Source organism: Schistocerca cancellata, chromosome 2 (assembly GCF_023864275.1).
Source record: "Schistocerca cancellata isolate TAMUIC-IGC-003103 chromosome 2, iqSchCanc2.1, whole genome shotgun sequence".
NCBI classification, from domain to species: domain Eukaryota; kingdom Metazoa; phylum Arthropoda; class Insecta; order Orthoptera; family Acrididae; genus Schistocerca; species Schistocerca cancellata.
Genome location: NC_064627.1, coordinates 265,411,327 through 265,429,851, shown reverse-complemented (window position 1 = coordinate 265,429,851; position 18,525 = coordinate 265,411,327).

The window sequence follows — 18,525 nt, the reverse complement described above, 5'->3', positions numbered from 1 at the left end:
AGGGATGAAAGATTGCCACCCTATGACTATTAAATTGGTTTTTTGTTGGCTTGACACATCAGTTACTAAACGTTCATGTATTTGCATATCTCTCGCACTAGCACCAACATCACTGGCATTATTGCGAATATGCACAAGAGGTACATCTCGCATCCCTACTTACAGTACAAAGTCTCTTCGACGCATGACAATATCCTCTTATTTCTTTCAGAGTGGGTGTTCACTCTCATGCCAACTACATTTCTTTCTGCACAACAATATCTTGTTGTTGTTGTTGTGGTCTTCAGTCCAGATACTGGTTTGATACAGCTCTCCATGCTACTCTATCCTGTGCAACTTTCTTCATCTCCCAGTACCTACTGCAACCTACATCCTTCTGAATCTGTTTAGTGTATTCATCTCTTGGTCTCCCTCTACGACTTTTACCCTCCATGCTGACCTCCAGTACTAAATTGGTGATCCCTTGATGCCTCCGAATATGCCTTACCAACCGATCCTTTCTTCCAGTCAATTTGTGCCACAAATTTCTCTTCTCTCCAATTCTATTCAATACCTCCTCATTAGTTATGTGATCTACCCAACTAAACTTCAGCATTCTTCTGTAGCACCACATTTCGAAAGCTTCTATTCTCTTCTTGTCTAAACTATTTATCGTCCACGTTTCACTTCCATACATGGCTACACTCTATATTAATACTTTCAGAAACGACTTCCTGACACTTAAATCTATACTCGATGTTAACAAATTTCTCTTCTTCAGAAACGCTTTCCTTGCCGTTGCCAGTCTACATTTTATATCCTCTCTACTTCGACCATCATCAGTTATTTTGCTCCCCAAATAACAAAACTCATTTACTACCTTAAGAGTCTCATTTCCTAATCTAATTCCCGCAGCATCACACGATTTAATTCGACTACATTCCATTATCCTCGTTTTGCTTTTGTTGATGTTCATCTTATATCCTCCTTTCAAGACACTGTCCATTCCGTTCATCTGCTCTTCCAGGTCCTTTGCTGTCTCTGACAGGATTACAATGTCATCGGCGAACCTCAAAGTTTTTTATTTCTTCTGCCTGAATTTTAATTCCTACTCCGAATTTTTCTTGTGTTTCCTTTACTGCTTGCTCAATATACAGATTGAATAACAAGGTGGAGAGCCTACAAACCTGTCTCACTCCCTTCTCAACCACTGCTTACCTTTCATGCCCCTCTATTCTTATAACTGCCATCTGGTTTCTGTACAAATTGTAAATATCCTTTCACTCCCTGTATTTTACCCCTGCCACCTTCAGAATTTGAAAGAGAGTATTCCAGGCAACATTGTCAAAAGCTTTCTCTAAGTCGACAAATGCTAGAAACATAGGTTTGCCTTTCCTTAATCTATTACAGTTTTATTTAAAACGGGATATCGTAAGTATTCTTTTTAATTATTCCATGTTAGAGCTATTTATATTTATTTTTATTTTCCAGTCGTATCACAATGAAAAATGCTCTTATCATAGCACAAAAAAGGCGAATCTTTCCTGGGCAGAGTTAGAAATGGAAAAAAAGGAACTATCTTTTCGACTAATCTGGTAGCTTCAAAGAAATTTAAGTCAAAACATCTTGACATAGTCACGCTTTTAATCCACCCTGGAAATTGTATTCCCCCGGCAAACTCTTTTAGATATTACATGTATGCCATTCAACCATGTGATATTATATGGCTGCTGAATCTTCTGGATTTTGGGCACAGGATCAGGGACTTCAGCCTGTAAATTGCAAGAAGCAGATGTGCCAATACCTTGCAACTAAAGGATCTAACTGCACTTGGGAATTAGGATTAACCCGTAAAATTTAGGAAACATGTCAACATTTTTGATTTAAATATCTTTGAAGCTGCTAGATAAGTCAACTAGCTGGTTCCCTTATTTTACATCCCTATCTCTTCCCAGGACTTCCTCACCTTCTTTGTGCTGTGATAGGAGCGTTTTTTGATTCTGATTCCAAACGTTTACTCTAACGTAATTCTGATATTAGGCCGCTGTAGCTTTGCAATTGATGTAGATTTTTGCTTACACGTGTGACAAGAAGTCCAGTATCAGTTTCTTTAGTTGTCTTTCGAATCATGTTTTTTTATATCGTAGAAACTTACAAAGCTTTCACAAAACAATAGGACGACCGTTACTTTCTTGTATTTGTCTACCTTCTTACAATACGTGAACCGATTCGCACAAGTTTAAATTGTAGAAGTGACACACCTCGCACAAGAAAACGTATTTTTTGCACTAATATCCAAGTGGAACAAGATTTTTTCCAAATCGTTAAAACTCATCTTTGGCTACTATCCGATACATATGTGCACCAAACCATCAGTCGCGCTCCAGCCCGGAGATACTTAAGAGTGACTGTTTTTGCACGTAAAAAATCTAAACAGTGCACATACAAATAGTGACATTAACTGAGTATTAATTTCAGTCCAGTTTTTCCAAAAAGAATTAATTGATTCACACAATTTGCCTGAGCGCCAGCTCTGGTTCGTCGTCGAAACCTTGCTTAATGTACATTAACATAGCTACAGTAAGACAGAGGTTCGAATGCCTGTACAAATAGCTGCTGGTCCGGGCTCAACGAAAACCTTCTCATTCTATGTTCCTAGTTCAAATAGGAACCGAAGATCCCCACCCGTCTCCCCCAATCCGCGCTTCTGCGCACCATACATATTTGATACAGCGCTTCTGCGCTACAACGATTTTCTGCGTTCCTTGATTTCGTAGAATGCCTCGCAGGCAATGTTGGGTTGCCAACGTTTGAAATAATCTTCCACCTAATCACATTTCAGAAGGTTTTTAGTTAAATTATTTCAGCCTATCTAAACGATATTAATGAAATAAAGGATATATGTATACAACCTTGCGAAGAAAGTATTGCCTGAAAAATCTGTCAATTCTGCATCTCAAATATAAACGTGAAAATGTGCATGTACTTACAATGTAAATCTGATGTTTCCAGTCACTCAGTTGAAAATATTATCTCATTGTGAATGTGAAAATGAAGCAGATCTCTGTATACTTCTACATTAAGTTTTATAATCCTTCAGCAACGTGCACATTGTACACTATGTACACAGGTTAATGAAACGAGATGTCTGATATGCTGTACAATATCGGCAGTCACTTTGTTAATGATGCGTCAAACTACGGACAAAGTGCAACATTACGCCCGATAAAAGCATCTATATTGTTGGAAAGACAAATTACCTCTGACCATTGGTCAAAACAGATTAAATGTGCTGCCCCATAAGGTACATGAGATGAGAGACCTCAGGATGAAGAAGTGTTGTGGGCACGAGAAGTTACCTTATTTTGTATCTGAGACAGCTCAGCGGTTATGTGCAGACTCATCTGACATGGTTTCATACGTCGTCATCTGTTAATAGTCATTGACAACTGATTTGATGCCTCAGTCCATAAACATGGTTCAAATGGCTCTGAGCACAATGGGACTTAACTTCTGAGGTCGTCAGTCCCATAGAACTTAGAACTATTTAAACCTAACTAACTTAAGAACATCACACACAGCCATGCCCGAGGCAGGATTCGAATCTGAGACCGTAGCAGCAGCGCGGTTCCAGACTGTAACGCCTAGAAGCGCTCTGCCACCCCGACCAGCCCATAAACATGCATCACAACATAACACTCAGGAGCTGTTGAAACACTGCGTAATAGCTTTACAGAGTTCTTTCTGATCCAAGCAAGATAGACAAAAAAATGTTGTTGGCTGGCACCTGACTGAGGAACACTTGCTGATATAATTAGAAGCACACATCAATTAACAAATGCACAACTGACCTTACACATCGACCAAGCACTCTGAGATACAACTGGCAGTTGTTGGTTTTCTTGATTCGCTGTAAGTGTAAATCAATAATACATTTGTATATCTTAAACTAAAAATAATTCTCTTTGGAATGAATAAATGAGAACGACAGGGAAGTCTGAGAACGACAGGGAAACGTAGGCGGAAGGGCAACAAGAAAAACACGAAGATTGAAAAGCAAATGGTCGTCGGAAATGCTAGCTCAACATACAGGAAGTCAAGACAGCCTTCGGAGAAATTGAAAGCAGATGCATCAACATTAAGTGCGCAAGAAAACTTCCGCTGTTAAACGCAGAGCGGATAGGTCGAGGGATTACAGTAAGGTCTGTATGAGAGGGTGGAAATGTTCGACGTGATAGAAGAAACAACTGAATTAGATTTGGAAAGACAAAATGTATACAGTACAGGAGTCAAAGGTTAACAGAGCTTTGGAAGACATGCGATCAAATAAAGCAGGAGGCATACACAACAGTCCCTCGTAATTTCTTAAATCAATTTCGGATGACAAACAAAAGATTATTCAAGTTAGATTGTGCAATCTAGTATCAAACATTGTCATTTAGATTGAGAATTTGAGTTTGAATTACAGTGTTGCATGGAAGAGAGTCGAAGCGTTTGAGGCGAAGTGCTATAGAAGGAAGTTGAAAATTATGTAGAATCGGCGAGGAGAGAAACTCGTGGAAAACACTGATAATAAGAAAGGACAGAATGATAGGAAATATGTTAAACACACTAAGGAGAGACAACAAAACGAAGGGGAAGATAGAGATAAGTCTACATCCAATACGTAATGAGGATCCTGGATGCAAGAAGGATTCTGAAATGATGAGGTTGGCGCAAAAGAGGATTTCATGACTGCCGCACCAAACACGTCAGACGAATGATGACGCATAAAAGTTATTAACCACTTCACAGCCAAATAAATTTGATCATGTTGATTAGCATTCGGGGATTTGGTCCCTGTCAGTTATGAAATGGCTAACAGGGCTATACGACCGCTATGTAACTGGCGCCAGCCATCTAACCAGCGAAGCATTCCACCACATTAGAACGTGTAATTGATTGAAGGTCTTTGTAAACAGATATTTAGACAGAAGTTGTCCATGGTTACGGAACTCAACGTTTAATATCTGTTGAACAGTAAGTACTTATTTTGTTTCGATGTTTAGTACTGTGCTTTGTTGCATTTTCATCTAAGCAACAAAGTAGCTTACGTTGCCAACTGAACCGTCATCTAACATATTTTCTGTATTAGTTTCTTCAGTATCATGACTCCACATGAAATACCAGCCACTGAAGTCCTGCACACAGACCATACGAGGCGTTCTACGCTATCGATGGCATTCCATCATTGGCGGACGCCGGCCTATCTGAAGGATTGACGTTGTGTATTATGCAAACAACATTCATTTGCAGTTCACTGTTGATATGTCCGCCGGCAGAGACAAAGCCGTAGCTAGGCTCGCTGTTCATTGCACCATAGCTGTCTCAATTGTCTTCGAATAGTACCTGTCATCTCCACTGAGCGATGGCCGATCTTCATTCCAAGTTGAGTTCAGTTTACTTGCATTCAATTTACCAACGACTCTGTTGACTGTTCTACTGTACCTTCTGTTTTCATTCAACTGTTTTCCTTATGTAACGATGTCTTGGACATTTGATAACTCGAATAAAGATTTGTTGTCCATCTGAAATACTGTCTTTTAGATTCATAAGATTCCTTTTTTTACTGTACCTAGAAAGCTTAGGATCCCAGAGAAAGGGGTAGAGATAGTTCATATAAATAAAAAAATTTCCACGTCAGTCACTTGTTCTTTTCGACGGTTCATACCATTATTTTCAGGTGGAGAATTGTCTCGTTACATTTCTGACGTTATTACAGATAACAGACACTTTCTAACTGCAGCAGATCAAGTGAAAGACAAGTTATCTTTCGTATTTTGAAGTGGAGTGGAAGCGAAAGGATGCTGCATATTGCAATTTTTGCAGTTGTTGTTCAATGTAGATTGCATTTACAACGTAAACATGCAACAAGTAGTAGTATGCAGCATCCGTTCGCTTCTGATTCCCTTCAAATGGCGTAACGTAACTTTCTGAGTGAAATGATTCACACCGGCTGCAAAATATTTTTATTAAAAGTCACGACCGGTTTCGTCTGAGATGAAGACAGAGCGGTCAGTTATGCCTTGCCTTCTGCCGTTCAGCTCTTCTTACTCGTGACATGGTTCTTCTATAACCCTCAGTTTAACTTTCGACTACCGATTTTAGTGCGCTATGTGATTACAGCTCGACGTAATTGATGGGAAATGGTTCTAAGGCAGTTACCTTTCGGCTATGACTTGTTACAAAGAATCTCTATCCCTTGAGTATGATATGAAACGGGCATGATATGAAACAGGCCGTGGCTATCAATAAAAATATTTTACAGCCATTGCGGAACATTTCATTCAAAATGTGGCAATGTGGCAGCGGTTTTCTCGAAGTTAAAATAATATGAAACATAACTCACCTTTCACTCGCTCTGCTGCCGTGAAAATTCGTCTGTGCTCTGCAGGAATATAAAACTACAGTTCTCCACCTTAAGATGATGGTGTGAACCAACGAAACTAATAAGTGACTGACGCAGAAATTGCTTCATTTATATTAATCAACAGTCGCAGCTCTGATGATCCCGTCCTTTATGGACGACACATTCACTGCGAGTTCATGATATACACTGACGTGGGAGATCTGCCTCGAAGGTTGGAGGCCTGTCTGTTACGGTAGATGGGCTCGGTGTGCCACTTTGTGCTGTACCACCTACAGGGAAGCCGCTTAATTGCCTGCGGGCCCCGCGAGCAAACTCTAACGCCTTCCCTGAACATCTTATCGAACGCCCTGTGGAGGCTTCTGGAGCCGAGCTATCAAATGCACGTTTCCGTAATGGTAGGCGTTTCGAGTTTTAATTGGTGGAGTATTGCGTTACACTGGTACTTAACTTGATGATATTAAACGTCAAAGATGATGCGTAATGGCTAATATCACGGTTCAGATAAGATTCACCACCGAAGAGCACTTTAGTCAGCATTAAACCAACGCTTATTAACCAAACAACGACATTTCGGTTATCAAAGCATATCTGTGGCCGGACTGAGTGCTTATTGGTAGGCAGGACGCAAAATGTTATCTTGGAAGCAGCGCCATCGACAGAATTAGATACAACTTCAGATCTTAATGATAACCCCAGACGATGTTAAGAGATACAATTGTCTACAATCGAGTGAAAAAGGGAACACAGATACTCAGTAAGATCCTGATTTGATTAAAAATATGAAGTATAAACTTAGGTGATAGCGGTTGCACTGGTTGGTGCAGCATAGCTCTTATGATCATTAGATATTCGTCTTTATTTAGCACTGCTTAGTACTTCGCAACCACTATGATAAATTTCAGGTTTTCTACTTTACTTACAACTGTTCGTTCAAGAACCTCGTAACCTCATTTTTCTATGTATTGGTGCTTAGCTCAACGGCTAGTCGTGGCATAAAAATTGATTATTCTGATAGTGTTACATTTGCGGTACGTTTGTGGTTAAGAAAGGTAAGAATTTTACAAGAAAGTACGCTTCTATTACTTTGGAAATAAATCTGGTCGTGACTGCTTATTGGAACTGAAACTATTTGAAAGAACGGAACTGACTGACGCTTGAGGATACACGCTACTACCGCATCAAAGCCTACTCACAAAGCTTCAAGAAACAGTTTTAAGTGATGGATCTAGGAATATACATCAACCTCCCTCCCCTGCCTCTCCCCCACCCACCACCTATCATGACTATAGTTATCGTGAAGACAACATTGGATCACTCCAGTGCACACAGAGACCTTGAGCAATCATTCTTCCCTCCTTATACTTCAATGGAACGATGAGAAGCTCTCTGCTATGCACATAGTGGTTTACAGAGTATAAATGTAGATGCAGATGCAGAGGAAGATAAGTTACGCAACCGGCATAAATCATACGATGTGTTTGTTGAACACCTCAGAAAATGATAAAAATAGAGCATTTATATTCGATATCCCATCGACAATCGTCCGAAAACATGCAATAACAACAGCAGTCGGTAGGGAAAGCTCCTCTTCAATTTATCCACAATATATGGACCATATTGGAAAAGTCCTGTCCAAGTTTAGAGTTGAAGATCATTGAATGTTCAAGATCAGCAAAAGCAACCTTTTGCAACCCCCGGGGTGTATAAAATTCCGTGTAGTTGTGATAAGTTTTGTATTGGAACAACTAAAAGCAGTGTTAGTACCCGCCTGAACGAACACAAAAGGAACTGTCATCTGGGACACACCGACAAATCGGCTGCATCAGAACTTGTGTTTGAAGACGGTGATCATGAAATAAAATTTAGTGAGGCAAGCGTGTTAGCTAATACATTGCATTATTATGCACGTACATACAGAGAAGCCATAGATATTTATAAACACCACAATAATTTTAACAGAAACGAAGAAGGCTTAAAGTTAGATAAGATATGGCGGTCGACTTTGTACTAACGACGTGACAATCGATTACCTTTGTTCGAGAGTGATGATTTTAGTCAGAGATATTTTCACTGTCGACAGCACGTGACGAGTGGCGTCGCTCTGTATGTGCTCTATATAAACGGGACTTCCACGGCCCATCAGCAAGTAGTTTACTCATCTAGGAAGATGTTGCCAGCAGTTGGCAACGAAACATCAGGAGGAAGAATTTCCGCTGTTCGACCACGGCCTCTTAGCCCGGAGTTTTAATTAATGAAGATGCTGGTCGTGATAGTCTACGAGTAATGGTTACTGCAATAAAATTTGATGAACATGCATTAGGTTGGCAGCAGCGAAAACAAGTGTCACAAATTTATTAAACTAAAAATTATGCGGTTAATTCGTGAAAAGATTTGTTACCACATATAAATTAATTACACAGAAGTATGAGTTTTGCATGACGTTCAGTGTCAACGAGACAAAACGAGGAATAACTATATAATTAAAACAAAGAATAGGCACAATGCAGCACGGAACTATGAAACTCTCGTACAATACACCACCGTGCCGTGGAATGTGTGTAGTGGGAAACACTACAGAACACCCCCGCCTCCAATGTTATCAATACTTCTCGCTGAATTTGAAATAGGGTCCAGATGGCCTCGTCACGCCTTTCTTGAAGCTCGATGGCTTCTCCTTGGGATCGGTGTATTCTTCCACCGGCGGGGCCATAGCGCCTACTCATGTTTCCTGCATGGTAGCATCTGATGTTCGTCGAGGCTCGTATATAGCTTGTTGAGCAGGAGGATCCTTAGTCCATGCTCTCCTCTTTCATATTTGTCGATGCCAATTCATTTTCTGTTGGTACGAATCCTCAAATGCCGGTTTTATGCGGTCGGTCAAGCGCAACCGTGGTACGCCACGGATGGCGACCTTAAGCTGTTGTCCCATGGCTAATTACATACGGGGGTTGCGTACCGCATCATTACGTAACAGCACATGTGAACAGGTGGCTAAATCTACAAAGACAAAGGTGCGGCGTCCGATTTGTTTCCGAGGCTATACTGGATGAAACTGACGTATGTGGTATCGTAACTTCGCAGCGAAGTCTGACTCTGCGACGGTTTCATCTCCCATACCATGGATGAACTCTCCGGGTAGACTTAACGATTGGCTGTACACCAGGTCTGCCAATGTGGCTTGGAGGTCAGGCTTGAAGACTGTTCGCAAGCCTAGTAAAGCAATGGGTAGTGTTTCTGTCCACTTGTCTGTTGCATAACATCAACACCTAACAATGTGGCAAGGTCCTTAAAGAGGTACACCTCAAATTGATGTCCTTGATGTGTCGTTATTTTCAACGATACGCCGAAACGCGCAACCCATCGTCTCAAAAACGCTTTCGTCACAGTCTCCGCTGTGATGTCAGCCATAGGTAATGCTTCTGGCCATCTCGAGTATCTGTCCACGATCGTAATGCAGTAACTGGACCCTTCAGAAGTTGATAGTGGACCTACGATATCCATGTTGACATAGTCTAATCGCTGGTTAAGCGGTATAAATATACCTATCGGTGCCTTGACATGTCGTGTGGTTTTGTTCTTTTGACAGGCCATTCTTTGTTGGATATACAGCTTACAGTCGACGTTCGTGCTAGGCCAGATGAAACATTGTTTAACCTGTTTCGTGGTCCCTCGAACTCCGGGATTTGGTAGATTGTACGGCGACCTCCTCTGTTGTGACTATGACAGGTTTTGACTTGTTCCCAACACTGGTTTATCGTCCGCTGCAACACTGCTCCAATTGCGTTAGAGAAGCGTTCGGTCGTTAAGGCTAACGGCGCGTTTGCTACAGGGTGTGCTAATAGAGCTGCAGCCACTATCGCTGTTTTGATGGCATTGAAAGCAGAATCTGTCACGCTTGTCCACCGCAATCTGTCATTTGGCCTGTGTGAACCTTTCAACAGCACATTCCATGGTGCTGTTATCGATGCATGATGCGACATAAACCGCTGGAAGAAATTTATTACATCACGATAACACCGCAAATGCCCAATTGTAGCAGGCCGTGGGTATGCGCTTGTGGCTTCCACTTTGTCTTGCGACGGTCGGTGCCATGCGTCACCACTGCGTAAGTGACGCCAAAAATACATTTTGATAGGTTCACTATTAGTCTACTAGTCCTTGTGCACGCAGTCGTTAAGACGATTTCATCGAATGCTATATATATTCCTCTTCGAACGCAAACGTATGTCCATCTTTTCAGATATGGTTGCGGGATTCGGCTGTTCGATACAGGATGTCAAATTAAACACCTTTCAGCCGTCTGGTTTCCAAAGTTATTTTATTTGGATACTAGTATCGGTGATTTACTACGCCATCTTCAGGCCACTGACCGACGTGCAGGAAGATTCCAACTCGGTTCCGGTCATAAATAAAATAACTTTGGAAACCAGACGGCTGAGAGGTGTTTGACTTGACATCCTGTAACGAGCACATGGTCTATATATATACAGAATGAAATATTAGATTACGCGTTATCTCGTCCACGAATCGCTGAAAAATCTGCGCTACGTTACACAACCCGAATGACATTCTTGTGAACACGAGTCAACCAAATGGCGTGGTGACAGCTGTCTGTCATTGAAGAAAATCGTTTTGCCTTGAATTCTGGCTAAGGAATTCTCTGTATGCGGCACGGATGTCTGTCCGGAATGGTTCTCGTATTTAATTCCGGTAATCAACCATGGCAGGGGCGCCATCCGTTTTTGTTTTCGTGTACCACATGATGAGGAACTGCCCAGCTGCTACTTGAAACCGGCCGAATTGGCCGAGCGGTTCTAGGCGCTTCAGTCTGGAACCGCGTGGCCGCTACGGTCGCAGGTTCGAATCCTACCTCGGGCCTGGATGTGTGTGATGTACTTAGGTTAGTTAGGTTTAAGTAGTTCTAAGTTCTAGGTGACTGATGACCTGAGATGTTAAGTCCCATAGAGCTCAGAGCCATTCGAACCATTTGCTACTTGAAGACCGGCAAGTACCTTCCGCTAACATGCCATGAAACTCTTCTTTGATAATTTGTAATTTATCCGTTGCTAAAGGTCGAGGCTGTTGGCGGGCCTCGGGTAGTGAGGATATGATGAACTGTCGAGTGTTTGACAGATGCAAACGTTATTGATTATCTCGTGAACTCCTTGAAATTTTTAGTAGTTATATGTTTCGTGTCCACTGCGGTCACTGTGACTGTGACTGAGTATAGTTTAGGGGGTGCAGTTTAACTTACCTCTTGCATTCATGTTCGATTTTGCGTCAATTCATCGCTGCCACCGTAGGTCGGGCATCAGATCGCTGGACGCCAAGACGTCTGCTCCTAGTAAGGGGTACGATACATCAGCCACAGTAAACGGGGCACTCAAAGGTACGACGCAGTTCAGGTTGGCTAGTAAAGTGCCGACGAGTTTGTGTGTCGTAAACTCTGAATCATTTGCACCACACAGGCAAACATCGTCGCCACTGTGACGTGGTAACCTGGACGCGGGAGCGCTCCGGTGTCGATCAAGTACAGCACTTTTGTGTTGAGGCCCGTAGTAAATAAACTTCGTATTTTGCCGGCTAACGGTGTTGTAGCTGCTGCTGTGTCGGCGTCACGATCACTGTACACGGTAGTACACACTTTATATGTCTTCACCAAATTTTCTGTGGTACCAACATATGTTGTGTGTCGCTGGCGAACGATTTCCACTTCTTGATCATCGGTGCGCTTCGCATTTTGTGTGGTTTTTGTAGCCCGGATGCTTGTATTGTGAGCGGAGCTAGTCGAGACTGTAGTGACGACAAAGTTGCTGACGTTATATATTGTGCAGTAGCTACATCGCGATGCTTGTAGGCTGATACATTTCTGCATCTACATCTAGATAATACTCTGCAATTCACTTATTGGTGTGTGGCGGAGGGTACTTTCGGTACCACTATCTGATCCCCCCAACCCTGTTCCACTCGCGAATAGTGCGTGGGAAGAATGATAGTCGGTAAGCCCCTATATTGGCTCTAATTTCTCGAATTTTCCCCTCGCGAGATGTATGTGTGTGTGAGGGGGGAGGGGAGGGGGGGAATTAATACGCTGTCTGACTCTTCTTGAAATGTCCTGTCCCGAAATTTCAGTAGTAAATCTCTCCGTGATCCACAATGTCTCTCTTGTAACGTCTGCCAGTGGAGTTTGTTTAGCATCTCCGTAACGCTCTCTCGCCAGCTAAACGATCCCGTGACGAAGCGCGCCGCTCTTCGTTGGATCTTCTCTATCTCCTCCATCAATCTTATCTGATAGAAAACCCAGATGGATAAACAGTGCTCAAGAATCCGGCGAACAAGCGACTTATAAGCCACTTCTTTCGTGGATGAGTTACATTTTCTTAAGATTCTTCTGATGAATCTGAGTCCTGTGTCTGCTTTTCCCACTATCTGTTTTATATGGTCATTCCACTTAAGGTCGCTCTGGACAGTTACGCCTAGATATTTTACGGCAGACGCTGTCTCCAGCTGTTTGTCATCAATAGTGTAGCTGTACAGCAGTGGATTTCTTTTTCTTTTCCATGCGCACTATGTTACATTTATTTACGTTCAGGGTCAACTGTCAGAGGCTTCATCATTAATAAATTCTCTGCAGGTCGTTCTGCAAATTCTTACCATCTTCTGGCGTTTTCTGGCGTTGCTACTTTGGTATAAACAACTGCATCATCTGCGATATATAGTGAACAGCAACAATCCTATTACACTTCCCTATCGTACTCCGGATATTGCGTTTACATCTGTCGATTTAGTTCTGTTAAAAGCGACGTATTGAATTCTATCTGCAAGAAAGTCTTGAATCCAAAGCAGGTCTTCTCCGATAGTCCGTAAGCTCGTATTGTTTTCAATAAACGGCAATGCGGGACGGTGTGAAATGCTGTTCTGAAATCAAGGAACGCGGCACCAGCCTGAGCGCCGTTGTTCACTGCGCTGTGGATCTCGTGGAGGAAGCGAGCGAGCTGAGTTACGCAGGATCTCTGTTTGCGGAATCCATGTTGATTTTTGTAGAGAAGCTGTTCATTTTCCTAGAACGTCATAACTCTTGAGCGTAAAACATGCTCCATCATTCTACAACAGACTGATGTCAATGATATAGGTCTATAATTGTGTGGATCTGTCTTACAGCCTTTCTTAAAAACGGGAATGTCCTGCGCTTTTTTCCAGTTGTTTGGTACCTTTTGTTGCTCAAGCGATCTACGATAAATTACTGCTAGAAGAGGAGCAAGTTCTTTCGCATAATCTTTGTAGAATCTTATACACTCCTGGAAATTGAAATAAGAACACCGTGAATTCATTGTCCCAGGAAGGGGAAACTTTATTGACACATTCCTGGGGTCAGATACATCACATGATCACACTGACAGAACCACAGGCACATAGACACAGGCAACAGAGCATGCACAATGTCGGCACTAGTACAGTGTATATCCACCTTTCGCAGCAATGCAGGCTGCTATTCTCCCATGGAGACGATCGTAGAGATGCTGGATGTAGTCCTGTGGAACGGCTTGCCATGTCATTTCCACCTGGCGCCTCAGGTGGACCAGCGTTCGTGCTGGACGTGCAGACCGCGTGTGACGATGCTTCATCCAGTCCCAAACATGCTCAATGGGGGACAGATCCGGAGATCTTGCTGGCCAGGGTAGTTGACTTACACCTTCTAGAGCACGTTGGGTGGCACGGATACATGCGGACGTGCATTGTCCTGTTGGAACAGCAAGTTCCCTTGCCGGTCTAGGAACGGTAGAACGATGGGTTCGATGACGGTTTGGATGTACCGTGCACTATTCAGTGTCCCCTCGACGATCACCAGTGGTGTACGGCCAGTGTAGGAGATCGCTCCCCACACCATGATGCCGGGTGTTGGCCCTGTGTGCCTCGGTCGTATGCAGTCCTGATTGTGGCGCTCACCTGCACGGCGCCAAACACGCATACGACCATCATTGGCACCAAGGCAGAAGCGACTCTCATCGCTGAAGACGACACGTCTCCATTCGTCCCTCCATTCACGCCTGTCGCGACACCACTGCAGGCGGGCTGCACGATGTTGGAGCGTGAGCGGAAGACGGCCTAACGGTGTGCGGGACCGTAGCCCAGCTTCATGGAGACGGTTGCGAATGGTCCTCGCCGATACCCCAGGAGCAACAGTGTCCCTAATTTGCTGGGAAGTGGCGGTGCGGTCCCCTACGGCACTGCGTAGGATCCTACGGTCTCGGCGTGCATCCGTGCGTCGCTGCGGTCCGGTCCCAGGTCGACGGGCACGTGCACCTTCCGCCGACCACTGGCGACAACATCGATGTACTGTGGAGACCTCACGCCCCACGTGTTGAGCAATTCGGCGGTACGTCCACCCGGCCTCCCGCATGCCCACTATACGCCCTCGCTCAAAGTCCGTCAACTGCACATACGGTTCACGTCCACGCTGTCGCGGCATGCTACCAGTGTTAAAGACTGCGATGGAGCTCCGTATGCGACGGCAAACTGGCTGAAACTGACGGCGGCGGTGCACAAATGCTGCGCAGCTAGCGCCATTCGACGGCCAACACCGCGGTTCCTGGTGTGTCCGCTGTGCCGTGCGTGTGATCATTGCTTGTACAGCCCTCTCGCCGTGTCCGGAGCAAGTATGGTGGGTCTGACACACCGGTGTCAATGTGTTTTTTTTTCCATTTCCAGGAGTGTATGTACTTCATGTGGTCCTGAAGCCTTTCCACTACTAAGCGATTGTAGCTGCTTTTCAATTCCGCGATCGGTTATCTTAATATCTGCGATTTCGATGGTCGGACGACGATTGAAAGGAGAGCCAGTGTTACGATCTTCCGCGGCGAAACAACTTCGGAAGACCGAATTCACTATTCCGGCCTCCTCTCTGTTATCTTCCGTTCCGGTGCCGGTGTGGTCTCTGAGAGAATGAATAGATGATTTTGACCCACTTACTGATTTTACATACGACCAAAATCTCTTAGGTTTTTTAGTCAGGTCGGTTTACAACGCCTTACTTTCGAAATCACTGAACGCTTCTCTCATTGCTCTCCTCACGCTCATTTTCGCTTTGTTCAGCTTTTGTTTGTCAGCTACGTTTTTACTTCTCTTGAAGAGCTATTCGTTTATGTGGCGCTTTTATACTATGGCTATTAAATCATAGTGGATCTTTCCCATCCCTTAAAACCTTGTCTAGGGCATATTGAACGATGCATTTGAATTTTTTCCATTTGTTCTCCACATCTTCGTCCTTATCACCGAATATTTAGTGCTGACTACTGAGATATTCTGAAATTGTCATCCTGTCATCCTCGATGAGCAGATATATCTTCCTACCTTTCTCAACATTCCTCGTAGGACCAGTCGTAATAGATGCTGTCACAGCCTGACGATCACTGATACCTTCCTCTACTTTAACTAATTCGATAATTTCAGGTCTGTTTGTTGCCAGGAGGTCTAAGACGTTACCCTCACGAGTTAGTGCTCTATCTGCTCGAGGTGATTTTCGGACAAGACGTCCAGAACAACGCCACACGATTTCCTGTCTCTGTCGCCAATTTTGTTGCTATAACATTCCGAATCTAAACCTCGCAAATTGAAGTCATCCCCTATAACAACGGCATGATCAGGAAAATTACTAATGACATTCTGCAAGCTCTGTCTGAAGCGCTATACAACTACAAATCCTGACCCAGGTGGTCTATAAAACATCCCATCACCATTTTTGACCTTTCTTTGATACTCAATTTCACCCAACTTAATTCACATTCGGGATCTGTGATAACCTCGCTAGATTTTATCGAATTTTGTACTGCAATAAAGACGCCGCCACCATTGGCTACTAACCTACCCTTACGATAAATTTTCCAATCTGAACTTAGGATATCGTTATCATTGACGTCTGGCTTCACCCAGCTTTCTGTTCCCAATACAATCTGCGTATACTAATTCTGGGACTTTTCTTGGATGCTCCTGGAGTTAACTAAAATCAAATTAATCTTTTCTATCTCTGATCCGCGAGGACCAAAATTCTCTGAGGTCTCTGTGGCTGATTTAACAGGCAAATCGTGTTTGCTCCCAAGGAAGGGGTCCTCTAACCTAAAACAGCCCCATGTGGACGCCACACGTACTCCGCTACCCTAGTAGCCGCTTCCTGCGTGTAGTGTACGACTGACTTGTTAAGGGGAACCCTACAATTGTGCACCCAATAGCGGAGGTCGAGAAATTCGCATCCGATACCGTCGCAGAGCCGTCTGAGCCTCTGGTTTAGACCTTCCACTCTGCTCCAAACCAGAGGACCGCGATCAACCCTGTGTGCGATGCTAGAAGTAGATTAGCCTACACCCCACGGGCGTTGCTAGTTGCCTTCACCAAATCAGCCAGCCGCCGAAAAGCCGAGGATGGCCTCAGAACCCGAGCAGCAGGCATCATTCGTGCCGACACGGCCACTTCATGCAGCCGGCTGCACCCTGTGCGCTCCAAAGGCTCCGGCAGGGCCTCCTCCACATCACAGACGAGACCTCCCGACAAATATACGGAATGCACGCTGGAATTCTTTCTTGCCTTGCCTGCTCTCTCCTTGAGGGAGCTGTCAAGGAGTAGCTCCTTGAGCGAGATGACAAGGAGTAGCATACCCACCCTCTGTACATGTCCGGAATGGGCAGTAAAATCGACCGCTGGCCCAACAGGAGAGGCATCCCGTGCTGGCTCAGAGTTATCATCAACACTGGTAAGCACCTCGTACCTGTTGCTAAGACGTAGGAAGCCAGCCGCAAGGCCGCCTCCCTCTTTCGCCTTCCGCCCAGTGGCATGGGAACCCATCACTGTCAGCCACCCACCCTGGAGTGAGGACGGACCGGTCAGATGTTGCATATCGGAAGCCGCAATGACTTCCGCCCACCAGAGGATTCCAGTGACACAAAAGGTGTCGCAAGGTCTCTTTACTGGGGCCCAGACGTCACCGAAACTTCGAGCATTAGCTAGAAGTTTGTCGACGGTAGCCAACGCAGCTTCCAGCTGTTTATGGACGGCAGCCAACTCTCCCTGTGTCCGCTCACAACAAGCACAGTCCCTAGCCATATCGTACTGTGTATAAAATAGATATTAGGCCTCAAATGGCACTACTGAGTTTGATAATATACTAAAGGAGAATAAAGTAACACTAAAAGTTGGTGTGCAGTTTTCTCACTGAACTCTGAGACCGCAAGCTGTTAAACAGAAATAAATTTATCTACACGGAAAATTTACACTAGAGAACCGCCCTACATAACGATACTCAAAAGACTTACGCAAAAACAGAAACTACGATTTTTTTCTAACCACTAGTCTACACAGTAAAATACACACTCACAGTTCACTTCTTTGCAGAAGCACGTGAACGAAACACAAAGACTAAATTAATTTACATTTGATCACACGAGTGCTATTGCTGCTCTGTTGCGCGTCCTCTCGGCTCGGCGGCTGCTGCTACACTGAGCAGTCAACGGTCACTTACGGAACTGAGTCACGTGACGGGTGACGTGGCAGTTTAGCAACGGAAAAATTTCCGCTATCCGACCAGCTGCTTGGGCTAATGCAGTCACAAATCCGGGACATACTGCTAAAATCTTCTGTCAATCCGCCGGTTGTCGGATAGCTATATATTGCGTAATACATCGTCACTAATATTACTTGCAAGAGTATGCAGGTGAATAAGCAGTTACGACCGAGTTCTGAAGCCTAAATCCTCTGTTAATAAAAACTTTTCCCAACGTTTAGCTTCAGACTGGAACAGTCGCATATTCAATGGATTCTTTATGGCAGCATATCCGTCGGTTTCCGGAGGACTGTCTTGGACTTCCGCGGCAAGATCGTCCGTTAACGCAGTTACCGCGTAAGTATATTTCGTTTCATCTGCTGTAATCTTTACGAGGAATAACTCTATAATCAAAACAAAGGGTAAACACAATGCGACACGAAACCATGGAACTCGCCGCAGAATGTGTATCGTGGTAGTCATTACAAGTGCAACGCTTTTAGTAGAAAAATAATGTCACCATTTCTGCAAAGCGTTTTGAATAAAAATTTCTGTTTTATCTTTGACTCTTAGTCCTTCGATTTTAATTTAAACATGAAGAAATCCA